Consider the following 13,067-nt stretch of genomic DNA (forward strand, 5'->3'; position numbering starts at 1 on the left):
GGAGGCTGAGGCAGGAGGATCTCCAGTTCAAGGCCAGCCTCAACAAAAGCGAGGCCCTAAGCCGCTCAGTGAGACCCTGTCTCTAAAGAAAAGACAAAACAGGGCTGGGGATGGGGCTCAGGGGTCGAGGGCCCCCAGGTTCAATCCCTGGCACCAAAATAAATAAGAAAATAAATAAAAGAAGCGGTTTGCAGGAAGCCAATGCAGGACCACCCTGGCGCACAGCGGGAGATGGGTACAGGCCCGTGGATTGGGCCTCGGAGTCTTTATTCCAGCACTCGCCACCCTCCACCTCGGGGGGGATACGTCAGATGACCAGCTTCCTTCGTACCCGTGTCCCAGACGGTGCTCAGGAGAAGAGACGGGGGCCAGGGGTTCGGGTCTGAGTTGGTTCAGGGGACCCCCGGCAGGAGCACCTCAGAGCCTCAGTTTGCCCATCGGGGAACCCAGGCGGTGGACACGGTCCATCAGGGTGCTGCCATGAATGGGGTCTTTTGTTGCCCCTCTGCTGTGACCCGTGGGCACCCCTGGGAATCTTCAGATGAATGACCTGGGGACCAGGGGGCCCTGCAGCCCCTGTGGCCACCACAGAGGCCACAGTGTCAGGACCTGAGGTTGACCCAGGAGGCCTGGTCCCCAGGGCCCTCTGCAACCTCAGCACCCCGCTCTGAACGCCCCCCACGTGGGGGAGCACACCCCCCAGTCCGTCCTGCAGGGACCAGAGGGACCTCAGAGCCAGCCGTGGACACAGGCTCCTGCCCTGTCCCTCCCCAAGGACGTCCCCAGAGATGCAAGGGCTGCGTCTTCCCCAGGAGACAGCCGTGCAGATGTCCATCACAGAGGCTCGGAGACGGAGCACCAAGGGCAGGTCGGTCCCAGCAGGGCAGCGTGGCCCCTGGACTCGAGAGGGGATGAGGGACACGGAGCCTAGTCCCAGCGTCTGGGCGACCCCAGCAGGACTCCACCTCCAGGAGAACAGGTGGCGGGAATCATCTGTCCCCACGGCCACCCACGGCCACCCACGGGCGCACCTGGAAAGCCACCCTGGCTCTCACTGCCTGGGGTGGCAGGCGGTGGGCCAGGGCTGCCCGTAGCACGGGGTTGAGTCGATGTCTGGTCAGGGGCCGAGCACCCCTTCCTCCTGGCCTCACCCCTGTTTGCAGCTGTGATTGGGACCTACTCACGCGTCACGTCCCCTTTGCAGTCTTGTGAGTGTCCCCAATGCTCATCGTCAATGACGCCATCACCCTGTCCTGAGGTGATGTCCAGCTCGCTGGACGTGGTTCTGTGATCGATTGGCAATGTCTGCAAGGAGCGTCACACTGGAGCCAGGGCCCGGTGGCCGTCCAGCTGCAGGCCTTGCTCCCAGAGGACACTCCAGGACACATCCGCACAGATATCTGTCCTTGCAGGTGACCATGCTGTCAGCGTGACTTCGTGTCTTTGACGCACAGCCCTGGGCGTCATGTGACGTGGGGGGGGGGGAGAGGGACAGAGGGGAGGGAGGGAGGGAGGCGCCGTCGTCCTCCAGCCCGGGTTTAGAAGGGAGAATTCTCATGGAGACCGTTTTACGAACTTCGGGAGGAGAACCTTCTTCACAAGTGGCCACTAAGTACGTGGCAGAATGTGGCCCCAACATGTTTCTTTAGATGGAGAAGGACCTGGGGACCTCCCCTCACCGATCCAGAAGAAATCCCGAGGCCCCCTCGGTGCCCCCTTGGGTGGGGGCCACCCATCCTGGGAGGCTCGGGGTCTCCCACCCCCAGGGGCTCTGGGCCAGGCCCCCCCAGGGACGGTGGCCTCTTCCCCTGCCCAGCCTCCCGGGGCCCAGGGCCACTGCCCTCCCTGCAGCACCCCCTGCCGCGTCCTGTGATGGGAACTCCTGCCATCCCACCCACCAGGCCCAGCCTCACGGAGCGTGACAGCTGCCGGTCACCGCCCTGTGGCACCAGAGCCCGGCCACCGAGGGCTGCTGCCAGCCAGGAACCGGGGCTGCTGGGAAGTCAAGGCAGAGTCCGTCCAGCAAGAAACTGGTGCTGCTCTGGGCCCCTGGCTCCAGGGGTCCTGCTGGTCTGGCTAAATCTCTCTTAGGCCCGTGTGTCCACCCAAGACCCCCGTCCGGGCCCCCTCCTGCCCCTGTCCAGCAAGGAGGCCCGACAGCTGGCCTAGCCGTCCCTCAGCACCCCCTCCCTGGGCTCATCTTGCCACCTTCTCAGAGCCCGCGGTTGACAGTACAATGACCCGAGAGTCCTTTCCCCCACCCCAGCACCCCCAGGGGTCTCGAGGGGGGAGTGTCCTGAGTTCTGCAGGTCATCACCAGGGCCCTGGGGGGGTCACAGAGAGGAGTGATGACGTTGGCAGGGGGTTGGAGTGACAGTGACAGGCGTGGACCTGGAGGACCGTGACCAGGACTGAGGCGGTCCCCAGAGGCTGGGAAGACAGACAGGGCTCAGAGGGGACACAGCTGCTGGGCCTGCATGTGGCTTATGAGTGTCCCTGGAAGGTCCCCGGGCCAGACGCTTGGTCCTGGGATGGCAGGCTAAAGAGGAAGCGGGGCCACCGTATCTGGCTCCCCCCTCCTCAGCCCTCCAGAGGAGCGGGCAGGAAGGCACCAGCTCAGGGCAGGCCCCCACCTGGCCGGTGCCCTGCGCAGTCAGCACAGCCGCGGTCCCACCCAGCGGGCCCCGAGGTGTGTAGTGCGCACTCCTGACCCCAGGGCCCCTCTGGCACCACCACCTGGGACTTCAGTCTCACAAGGCCTCGGGGCTCTCGGGGTGGGAGGGGGTGGCATTACAAAGTCCCCTCTGTGTCGGCTGGCACAGGAGAGACGGCATTGGCAGAGTTGAGCGCCCGCTGCCCACGGTGGGCACAGGTGTCCCCCGCTCCTTCTCCGTGCACAGCACCCAACAGTTTGCAGTGTGGCTGGCAGGTGCCCTGTCCCATCCTGCCAGAAGGGCCAGCCCCAGGGCCAAGGCCAGGTGGCCATTCTTCCTGTCCTGCCATCCACCAGTAACACGCACAAGGCCCTTCCCCCCGAGATGAGCCTGGCCTTGGGAAGACGGGGCTCCAGAGGCAGGAACGGGGCGGGGGGAGAGCTGGGGGGCACCTGCCGTGCAGCAGGCTCTGTGCCAGCCAGGGGCACAGGTGACCTTCTCCATTCCTCCCGACAGCCCTGGGGGTGGGGTCCTGAGCTCTGTGGGGCTGTGAGGGGACCAGAGCCCAGAGAGGGATGTCACTTGTTCCTTGCAGACACAGGGAGTAATGGTGGCAGCCAGGGTCCTCTCCCGCCTGGAAAACTTCAGCAGCAGGTTCCTGTCCTCCCTGTTCCCTTGTCCCACCCTTGCTAGGCACCGTGGAGCACGCCTGTCATCCCAGCAGCTCGGGAGGCTGAGGCAGGAGGATGGTGAGTTCAAAGCCAGCCTCAGCCACAGCAAGGCGCTAAGCAACTCAGAATAAAATAAAACACAAAATAGGGCTGGGACGGGGCTCAGTGGTCGAGGGTCCCTGGGTTCAATCCCTGGTAGCAAAAAAAAAAAAAAAAAAGAATCCCCCTCCTCCTGCCGCTGGGCCTTTGCATATGCTGCTACCTTCCCGGGAGGCCCTTCCTCGCCGCCCCACCCCACCCCCCAACTCTCAGCTGTCAGATGTCATCTCCTGTGTCCCCTCCTCCAGCAGGACCACCCTGACCCCCAGCCGGCCTCAGCTCCCCTCTGCCACTGCAGGAGCTGTCCATGGTGAGCCCTGCCCACCCTCTCCGCCCGTTGGTCCCAGAGCCTTGTGGTGGACACCGCTTACCAAGGCCAGCACCCCAGAAACTAGCGCTCCCCCTGATTTCCTGCCTCAGGGTTTTCAAAGCTCAGACCACTCCACACGGGTCCTCCAAAGATCCCCAGCCGTGGGTCCCCAGGTGCTCACGGTCACCAGACCGAAGCCCCTCTTCACTGCCACTTCCTGCCCCCGCCCGCCCTGAGCCCAGTCCCCTGGGGTCACCTCCAAATCCACTCCTGTTCCCAAGTCCGGGTCTCAGGCCCTGCTCTGGGGGAACCCCACCTATGACGCTCCACGAGACAATGGAGTTTCCTCCCTGGCCACGCTGGCCGGGGCTCCACGCGCAGAGTGGCCGCTCCTGGGTCCCTAGGGCACAGGGCCAGGCCCGAAGCTCAGGGCCGGCCGATGCCCTTGGAAGCCAGGCAGCAGGGCAGTGGGGAGGAGCGGCCGTCCCCAGGCCGACCTGCGTGGGTGGACAGGAGGTCTCTGCCCGCCTCCTTGTGTGGAGGCCACTCCGTGTGGTTCCGTCCCCTCCCCTGTCCCCTGTCCCCTCCAAACTCATGCAGTGAATTCTGGGCCTGGGGGCGCTGCCTGGGCGTAAAACCAGCCCCGATAGAAAGCCACCTGTCACCTCGCTCTGTCCCCATGAGCAGGCGCACGCGGTAAACCCGACTTCCCAGACCTGATTATACTGTCATCGAGGCAGGACAATGACAATAACTCCTCTCCTCTGTGATCTCACAGGCCAGCACACCCAGGGACGCGTAGATACGGGATGTCACCGTCCCCACCACCGGGCTCTGTCTGGGGGATTGGTTTATTTAGACTGGACGGACGGGGTGTCCCAGGAGGGATGGACGGGCTGGGAGTGCGGGTGGCGGGTGCCCAAGGGAACATGGGCCTTGTGTGGCCCTCTGTGGACGGCACCCGGGTCCCAGCCTGGGCGGGGCGAGCCCTGGTGACCCGGCACAGGGAGCAGAGAGCCGGTCCCCGTGGTGCGCAGCCTGGTGGGGTGGACAAGGGGCCACAGGGCGCGGGGGAGGTGGAGGGGGACCGTGAGGTCAGGGCACAAGTCACCTCCAAGCTGGGAAGGACCAGTCGGGATGAGAGACCCAGGGGAGGCAGGAGAGGAACCAGCAGGCTCTGGACACGTTCTGCGGGGACATTTCCCGCAATTCTGTACCCAACATCGGGGTGAGCTGAGGTGATCTGGAGGTGGGTCTCGGCTCTCAGTGTCCCCTCTGACACACAGGCCACCCCCTCCTGGCTCACCCAGGCTCTCCGACCTCAGGGCCTTTGCACAGGCCAAACTGTGCCCAGATGCCTGACCCAGCTGGCTCCTTCTCACTCTCAAGCCTCGTTGAAAGACCCTCCCTGGTCACCCACTCCAACACTCTGTCCCAGCCCCATGTCACATCTAGTCACTCTTAGAAGCATGGTCTTTCTCCAGTTGAGCAGTTGTCCCTTGGGGGACGATGCACTTTTATGTGGCAGGGCAGATGCTGCAGTGGTTCTTCCTGGTGTCCCCCGTGGTGTGTGATGGAGACCAGCCGTGAGTCCCAGACCCAGCACCCTCTGAGGACTTCCCCGATGGCCCTGGGGATGCAGGTTTGGCCCAGGGGGGACAACTGTGATATCGTGTCCCCAAGTAAGAGGATCGGGTCCCTGAAGAGCCCCCGGGGCCTGAAGAAGGACAACCAGCCCCCACAGAGCAGAGGCTGCGTGTTCCAAAACATGACATCACACGCCGAGGTGGCCTCCAAGGACAGACAGGGTGATGATCCCCCCACGATGATGGACGGCCTCTTGTGATGGCCTGAGTGAGCAGGATGTGGAGGACGGGGACCCTGCGTGACCTTTAGGTCCAGAGGGACAAAGGACACTCAGTGTCCCCCATTCACCCTCCCCCTCTTGGGACTCAGGGCTCAGAAGGTGGCCACCATGTTGTGAGGAAGCCCACGCCCCCCGAGGAGGCCGTCCGGCCGACAGCCCAGGTGCGGCCCCAGGTGGTGGCCAGTGGCGGCCGTCAGACATGGGCCAGGGAACCCTCCCTGATGCCAAGCCCAGCCCTTGAGCCTCTGGTGCCAGGTGAAGCAGAGGGAGCCGAGCTGCAGGGTCCTGCCACGTCCCGGTGTGAGGACATGAAGGGTGTCACTCTAAGCGTCCCCCTTTGGGGTCTTTGTTTCCTGGTCGGGGAGGCAGGAGGGAGCGCGGAGCTGAGTGGGTGTGGGGAGCCCTGGGCCAACGCTCTGTCACCTGGGGCCTGTGGACGTGGGTGTGTGTGGCACAGACGGGCAGAGGCTGCCGCTGAGCCTGGGCCCTCGGCTCACCTGGGCTCCCTGCGGCCACCCGGGGTCCCGGGGCCTGGCACCCGCACCCTCCCTCCGCACATGGGCTGGGCGCCGTGTCCAGCACCCAGGGGGCTCTGGAGACTCTGCCCCCTCCTGCTGGACATGAGCTCCGTGGGCAGGCCCGTCTCCCAGTGGCCTGGCTGGGCCTCGTCACCACGGTGCCACGTGCATGAGGGACAATGAAGGGAATGAGCTCCTCCTGGGCAGGAGCTGAGGGGGCGGCCCCAGAGGCCAGCACCAGGGAGCGCCCCGGTGGCGGGCACCAGCGTGGGGCCTCGCGCCCCAGAGAGCCTTTGAGGCTGGGGATCCCGGAGTCAGAAAGGACACTGGGCCCTCGGGTCAGCACTAGAGGATCAGGCAGGGGACAGACACCAGTCGGGAGGACGAGGAGGGGTGCGGGGGGTCAGCGGTGGCCCAGGAGGGCCCTGGGTCTGACCCGACCTGTGGGCGGCTGGAGGCCAAGGCCAGGCTGGTCAGAGCTGAGGGTGGCCTCCCACGGCTAGGCCAGGTGGGCGGGCCCTGAGAGGGCTGCGTCTGCAGGAGGGAGGGACACGGAGTAGAGTCTGGCTGTGCTGTCCCTGGTGCAGCTGTGGACAGTCCCCCTCCTCACAGACCCGCTGCTCCCCACCAGGGGCCCCTCCTGATGGCACCCAGAGCCCCTCAGCCCCCACACCCAGCTCTGCCCCAGGGCAGGTACCTGGGGCCACCTGGACTTGGCTGGGGGACCCCAGGAGCTGCAGGTGAGGGACAGGAGTCAGAGGACAGGCACCCAGCTCCTGCCCTGGGACCCACTCCTCGGTGGCCCAGGGACCCCAGCTGCTCAGGTGGACTCTCCTCGTCCACCCTCCTGCTGCCCCCTGGTCATCCGCCCAGACACCGCCTCCTGGGCATCTGCGGCCGGGGGCTGGCACAGGAGCACAGGAGGCAGGACTGGCCCCGGCTGGACCTTGGGGACCTTCAGGGAAACACAGAATCCATGCGAACCATTTGTTCTCAGATCCCTCCCTGCCTGGAGCCCAGGTGCCCCCTCCACCCCCACGTCACCCTCACTGTCCCGGGGACTGGGGTCGGGCCAGGAAAGGCGGGTGGCTGAGGCAGGAAGACCCCTCAGCTGGTCACAGAGTCCCCCGTCCCCGGGCTCCTTGTGGGAGCACAGGTGCCCGAGTCCACCTGGGGCCCACCCCTGGACACGGCTGCAGTGGAGATTGACTTTCAGTGTGAGCTCTGGAGGGGACGGACAGTCCCACAGCGTCACAGGGAGACGCAGGTTTAGAAGACTCAAGGTGTTTCCCACCTTCATGGTGTTGGCTATCCACGCTGCGTAACAAACAGCCCCGAGCAGACTTCAAACAGCAGCTTCGACAGTCTCACGGTTTCTACAGGTCAGGAACCCAAGGTCACCTGCATCAGGGTCTCCCAACACCCTTTCCCTTTGGCCCAAGGTGATTCTCCTATAATAATAACAAAAGTGAACATGCGTGGGTGGCCAGGATGTGTCCAGCAGAATCCCAAATGCATCTCATAATTTAAGTCTGAACCCCACATTGACGTTGATAAGGCAGGTGCTGTCATTATCTCCATGGAGATGAGGAAACTGAGATTCCAAGATGTTGAAAGGCTTCGTCAGGGTCGCCCACTAAGAGGTGGCACAGTCAGAATTTGAAACATTGTTTAGCTCAAGACTGACTTTTTGTGTGTGTGTGCAATTGAACTCAGGAGCACACTGAGCCCCGTCCCCAGCCCTATTTTGGATTTTATTTAGAGACAGGGTCTTCCTGAGTTGCTTAGGGCCTCCTCTTGCTGAGGCTGGCTTCGAACTCACAATCCTCCTGCCTCAGCCTCCTGAATCACTGGGATGCCAGGCGTGCGCCACGGTGCCCAGCTCAAGTCTGACTCTCAAGTAGAGCCCTGGCCACCTTGCCTGAGTGACTGGCACATGGGACGAGTGTGCTCTGTGGAACTCTGATCTCGTGGACAATGAGGCTAGGCAGATGGGACTCGAAGCCTCACAGCCTCCCCTCCCAGCCTCCCCTCCCAGCCTCCCAACCTTGGGAGCCACCTTCACTCCTAGGGACTCTAATCCCACTTGCCATATGGAGGAGGCACAGTATGGGGTCAGCTGCCCTGAAACTCAGCCATCCTCAGACCCACTGGGCAAAAGCCAGGACCAAGGGCATCGAGGACAGCGCCCCCTGCGGCCTCCGGGGTCCAGGCACACAGTGCGGGGAGGAGGAGGGTCGAGGGCAGAGCCGGTCCCTCCAGCGCGGTGGGAGGTCGTGGGAGGAGCCAGAGAAACATGGGAGGGGCCAGGTGTGGACAGACGGCAGTTGGCTGGAGGCAGTCTCAGAAGAGCAGAGCCTCTAGGGAGGCCGGGGGGAGAGGGAGGGGACCACCTACCACTCGGGGGGGGGAAAGGGTGGGAGGGCAGAGGTGGGGGACAAAGGCCGAGGGCCCAGAGACAGAGGACGGAGACCCCAGGGATGGGCACCTTGAGCGGAGGCCTGGAGGCCAGGGCTGAGGGAGGCCAGGGCTGAGGGAAGGCCAGGGCTGAGGGAGGCCAGGGCTGAGGGGAGGCCAGGGCTGAGGGAGGCCAGGGCTGAGGGGAGGCCAGGGCTGAGGGGAGGCTGGGGGGACACCCCTGCCCTGCCCAGGGCCCTCCCTGTGGACTCCGCACCAAGCACACCTCTGCTGACCACAGACCCAGCGGGGCCCGCGTGGTGACACCTGCCCCGCCCCACACCTGGTGCCTGGGGCTGGGGGCCAAGGTTGGGGCCGGCAGAGGTGGGGGGCTCAGGATCCCGCCTCCCCCAGCCCAGATCTCCGGCTCCACGGCCTCCTTCTCTGTTCCCTGTTTTCCCTTTTCTCTTTTCCTTTATCTCACCAACCTCGTGCACATCCAGGCAATTTTTTTTTTTTTTAAGGGAAAAGTCCTTGGAGACGGTGACCGGGGGGCGATGAGCCGGGAGGGAGGCCCACCTGCGAGGAGTTATCAGCTCCGCGTGGCTGCCCGGCCTCCGATTTCTCATTTTGATGAGGAGCGGCTGGAATTGGATGTGACTGAGGGGGACACTGCTGGGGGGGGGGCAGGCTGGGCCTCCACCCTGAAGGCCAAGGGGAGGCCGGGCAGCCAGGGGAGCCTGTGCGGCTGCACCAGCCCCTCGGGGACCTCCCCCCAGGCATCCTGGAGCGTGGGTACAGGGAGGGGCCCGGCTGGGAGAACGTTCCCTCCCCCCCCTGCTTCTTACTCCCCCCGCCCCCCCCCCCAGTGCTGTTGTGGTCTGGGGTTTTTTTGTTGTTGTTATTTGTCTTGTTTTGTGGGTGGGTGGGTTGGTCCCAGGGATTGATCTCAGGGGCCCTGGACCACGGAGCCCCGTCCCCAGCCCTGTTCTGTGTTTTATTTAGAGACAGGGTCTCACTGAGCTGCTTAGGGCCTCGCTGTGGCTGAGGCTGGCTTTGATCTCGAGATCCTCCTGCCTCAGCCTCCCGAGCTGCTGGGTGACAAGCGTCTGTGTCCCGGGTACAGAGGGCGAGGCCTGGAGCCAGCTCTGAGCTGCAGTGGGCGCTCTGCATTCGGGACTTCCTCGCCATCAAGTGGCTTCAAATCCAAGCCCTCTGGGTCGGTCCTGGTCCCCCCGGGGGTGGCCAAGCGAGTGGACGTGGCCGGGGGCAGGTGCGGAACGTTTTCAGCTCCACGGGCCGTGAGGTCTCTGTCCCGGGCCCCCGGCCTCCTCGCGGCACCAAAGCAGGGAAGGGGTAGGCAGGGGGCCGGCAGCTCGGGGCGGCTGTGGTCCCCAAGCCGGGGACAGCCTGCCGGCCACCACACTGCCCTCTGTTCCTGCGTCTATCTCTAGAGAGGAAGAGACATAACAGAGGTGACCAGAGGTGACCAGAGGTGGCCAGAGAGATGGGAACTAGACAGGGGTGGGGGAGGCACCGAGGACGAGGACTGACAGGTGACAGAGAGAAAGGAAGTGGATGGGTGGACAGACGGACGGGTGGATAGACAGGTGATAGGTAAATAGCAGTGGGTGACGGGGCAGGTGGACGGAGGACACCGATGGGTGGACAAACGGATGGATGGACAGACAGATGGCGGGCCCAGTGAACGGGCCTGCAGATGGAGACAGACAGATGGACGGTCAGTAGACAGTGGCGAGTCCGTGGGTGGTGCCCCTCTGGCTGTCCCTGTCCCTGTCTCACCGTCCCCAGCCTGCACGGAGCAGGGGACGCTGTTCCCCGGGCCAGGTGTCCCTCCTGCCCCCCCCCCGGGGACTGCCCCTGGCTGTGGCCTCCAGGCCAGGCCCCTGTGGCAGAACCGAGGGCCACGTCCTTGCGGTCAGGAGGGGTCTGGTCCTGCAGGGATACCGGGGGCCACGGCCGTCCTCCAGGGCCCGCTGGGTGGACGTCTGCAAGGCCAGCAGGGGCAGAGGCAAGTGGCCCTGGGGACCAAGCTGGGCCAGCTCCACACCAGGACCAGAAGGGACAGCGCAGACTCATGCCCACCTGGGCCCCTTCTCAGCCCCCAGCAGAGCCTAGAGGTGACCTGGGCAGCCCCCGAGACCTGGCATCCCCACTTGGGAATCGGGGCAGCCTGTCCCCAAGAGGTGGGACCCTGAGGGCGCTGCTCCTCCTGAGGGTCCTCGGGGGCCGCCTGACCCCAGCCAGGACCCGGAGCTCCTGCCACCCAACGGTCCAGAGGAGCCCAGGAGCCCGGGGACAGGCCAGGCTGGAGAGGCACCCCTGTTTGGAGCGAGCCCTGGGACACTGGAGCCAGGCCTGGGTGACAGCTGCCCTGTCCCCACCCACGAGGGTCTTCAGTCCTATGCTCGGATGCAGAAGCACATCCTTGTCCCCAAAGCCACAGTCCCTCAGCAGCGTGGCCACCCATTTCAACACAACTGTTCTATCGACAGGAAAGCTGAGGCCCAGAGAGGGCAGGCCGCTGGCCCAGGGCCACACAGCATGGGTGACCAGTCCACACGATCCTCTTCTCGATCCTTATTCAGGAAAAGGACAAAGCCCGCCCCACAGACACGGAGAGCCCTACCCGGGACAACCCCACGTCTGCTCCTGCGCCAGCCCACGGGGCCTGGAGGAGGCCTCCCCCAGCCCTTCCTCCTGTCTCGGTTGCCATAACGACTCCCGCAACTATTTATGTGAGATCTTGGCTTCCGAGGCCGCCCAGCGCCGCGCTCCGCGGTCGGACACGATCCTCTCCATAACAACACGTTTTTTTAATCAATTTGGGTCTCGGATTCTTTTTTCTATAAACACACATAAAATATGTTGTGCAGAACCTTCCGGAGCCAGCAGAGCCGCGCCACGTCCAGCCTCCCTCCCCGACCGCCCCCAGAGATGCCGCGTGAGTCACAGCGGGGACACGGACGGCCCGGTCGGCTGCCGGTTCTGACGCCTGGTGAATTGTTTCCACCCCTCGTCATCTGGAGTTGGGGACAGGTCCTCCGTGAGGAGGCCCCAGGACCGGTCAGACTCCGACCCTGGCCACAGCGGGCTGTGTGTCCTTGAAAAAGTTAACTCAGGTCTCTGGTCCAGAGAGGGCTGCAGTTGGGTCCAGCTGGGTCCCCTGTCAGAATCGGACGGGGGTGAGTGGGGGTGGCAGGGTCCCCGAGGCAGGGCCCTGGTGTCTGGGGTGTCCTGCGGATGCCCTCTGGTCCCAGCAACGCCTGTTTGGATTTTCACAGACAAACCCTGTTTCAAATTTTCTGTTCCAGGCCGCACGTCAGCCCCTGAACACGCTGTTCCCGTCGCCTGGAATTTCCCGTTTGTCAACCTGTCAGACTGACACGCGGGCCGCTCTGTCCAAGGCGGGCCTCGCCAACGGAACTCTTAACGGCTTCGGAACAGGAGGCCCGCGAGCTCGTTCTGCAACCGACCTTGTGAGACGGGCCGCGATGTGGCCAGGCTCCACACGGGCATGCTCCTGCCTCAGATTGCTGCCTCCTGCACCGCACTTGGAGCCCAGCGATGCTGTGACCCCCGTTCACTGAGTCCAGAGGGGTCGTCCAAGGCCATCAGGACACCCCGGGGGCAGTGTGACCTACCACTCCCAGACCTTGCTCCAAGTACCGTTCCTGGGCTCCCTCATCCAGTCCTCACGAGATGGGACGGTGGTGATTCTCAGTTTCCAAAGGCACAGAGAGGTTAGGTAACCTGCTCAAGGGCACACAGTACGCACATGAAGGAGTCCATCCAGACTCCCTACGGGAGCCTTCAGAGCATCCTCAGAGGAGATCCGGGGAGCTGAGCAGCCACCACATCCGGCCCCGGCCACCTGCGGACAGCGGCCCAAGCCCCACCCGCCTCGTAGCTGCTGTGCCATCTCGGAGTCCGGCTCCCATGCTGCCACGTCCCGGCTCCGGTCTCAGCTGGCCAGCGGCTCCTCCAGAGGGGCCTGGAGCCGTGTTGACCCCTCAGGCAAATGAGGTCCCCCTGGGCTCCCGGCCAGCCCTGCAGAACCCGCGCCACACTCCCCAGGAGGCAGCCCGCCTGCCCCCCGCCCCACACCAAAGGTGGCCCGCAGCAGAGGCCAGACCTGTGCCTAGCTGCCGGCCCCGCGGGGACACGGCCAGGGCTGCGTGGGGGTGTGGACAGATGCGGAGGTGATCGGGCCCCTCTGAGGGTGGACCCTGGCTGCTCCTGGGGTCCGGGGCTCCCGACGTCCCCAGCTGCCCTCTGAGGGTCTCCGTGGAGCACTGGTCCTGGGCCCTGGGGCACCTGCTCCTCCTCTGCGTCCCCACCTCCTCCGTCTCCCCGCGTCCTCTGCTCCCCGCGCTGCCTCCTGGCCCCAGGTCCGCGTCTGCACATTGGTGGTTCAGACGTAGAACCCAGGCCTATCTCTGGGGTTGGTGACAGACCTGGGGGTGACAATGGGCCCCTGGTGGCGGGCAGCGTGCCCCAGGGGTGCCCCCACAGTGGACAGGCCCACCA

Source organism: Ictidomys tridecemlineatus, chromosome 2, assembly GCF_052094955.1.
Source record: "Ictidomys tridecemlineatus isolate mIctTri1 chromosome 2, mIctTri1.hap1, whole genome shotgun sequence".
Classification (NCBI taxonomy): domain Eukaryota; kingdom Metazoa; phylum Chordata; class Mammalia; order Rodentia; family Sciuridae; genus Ictidomys; species Ictidomys tridecemlineatus.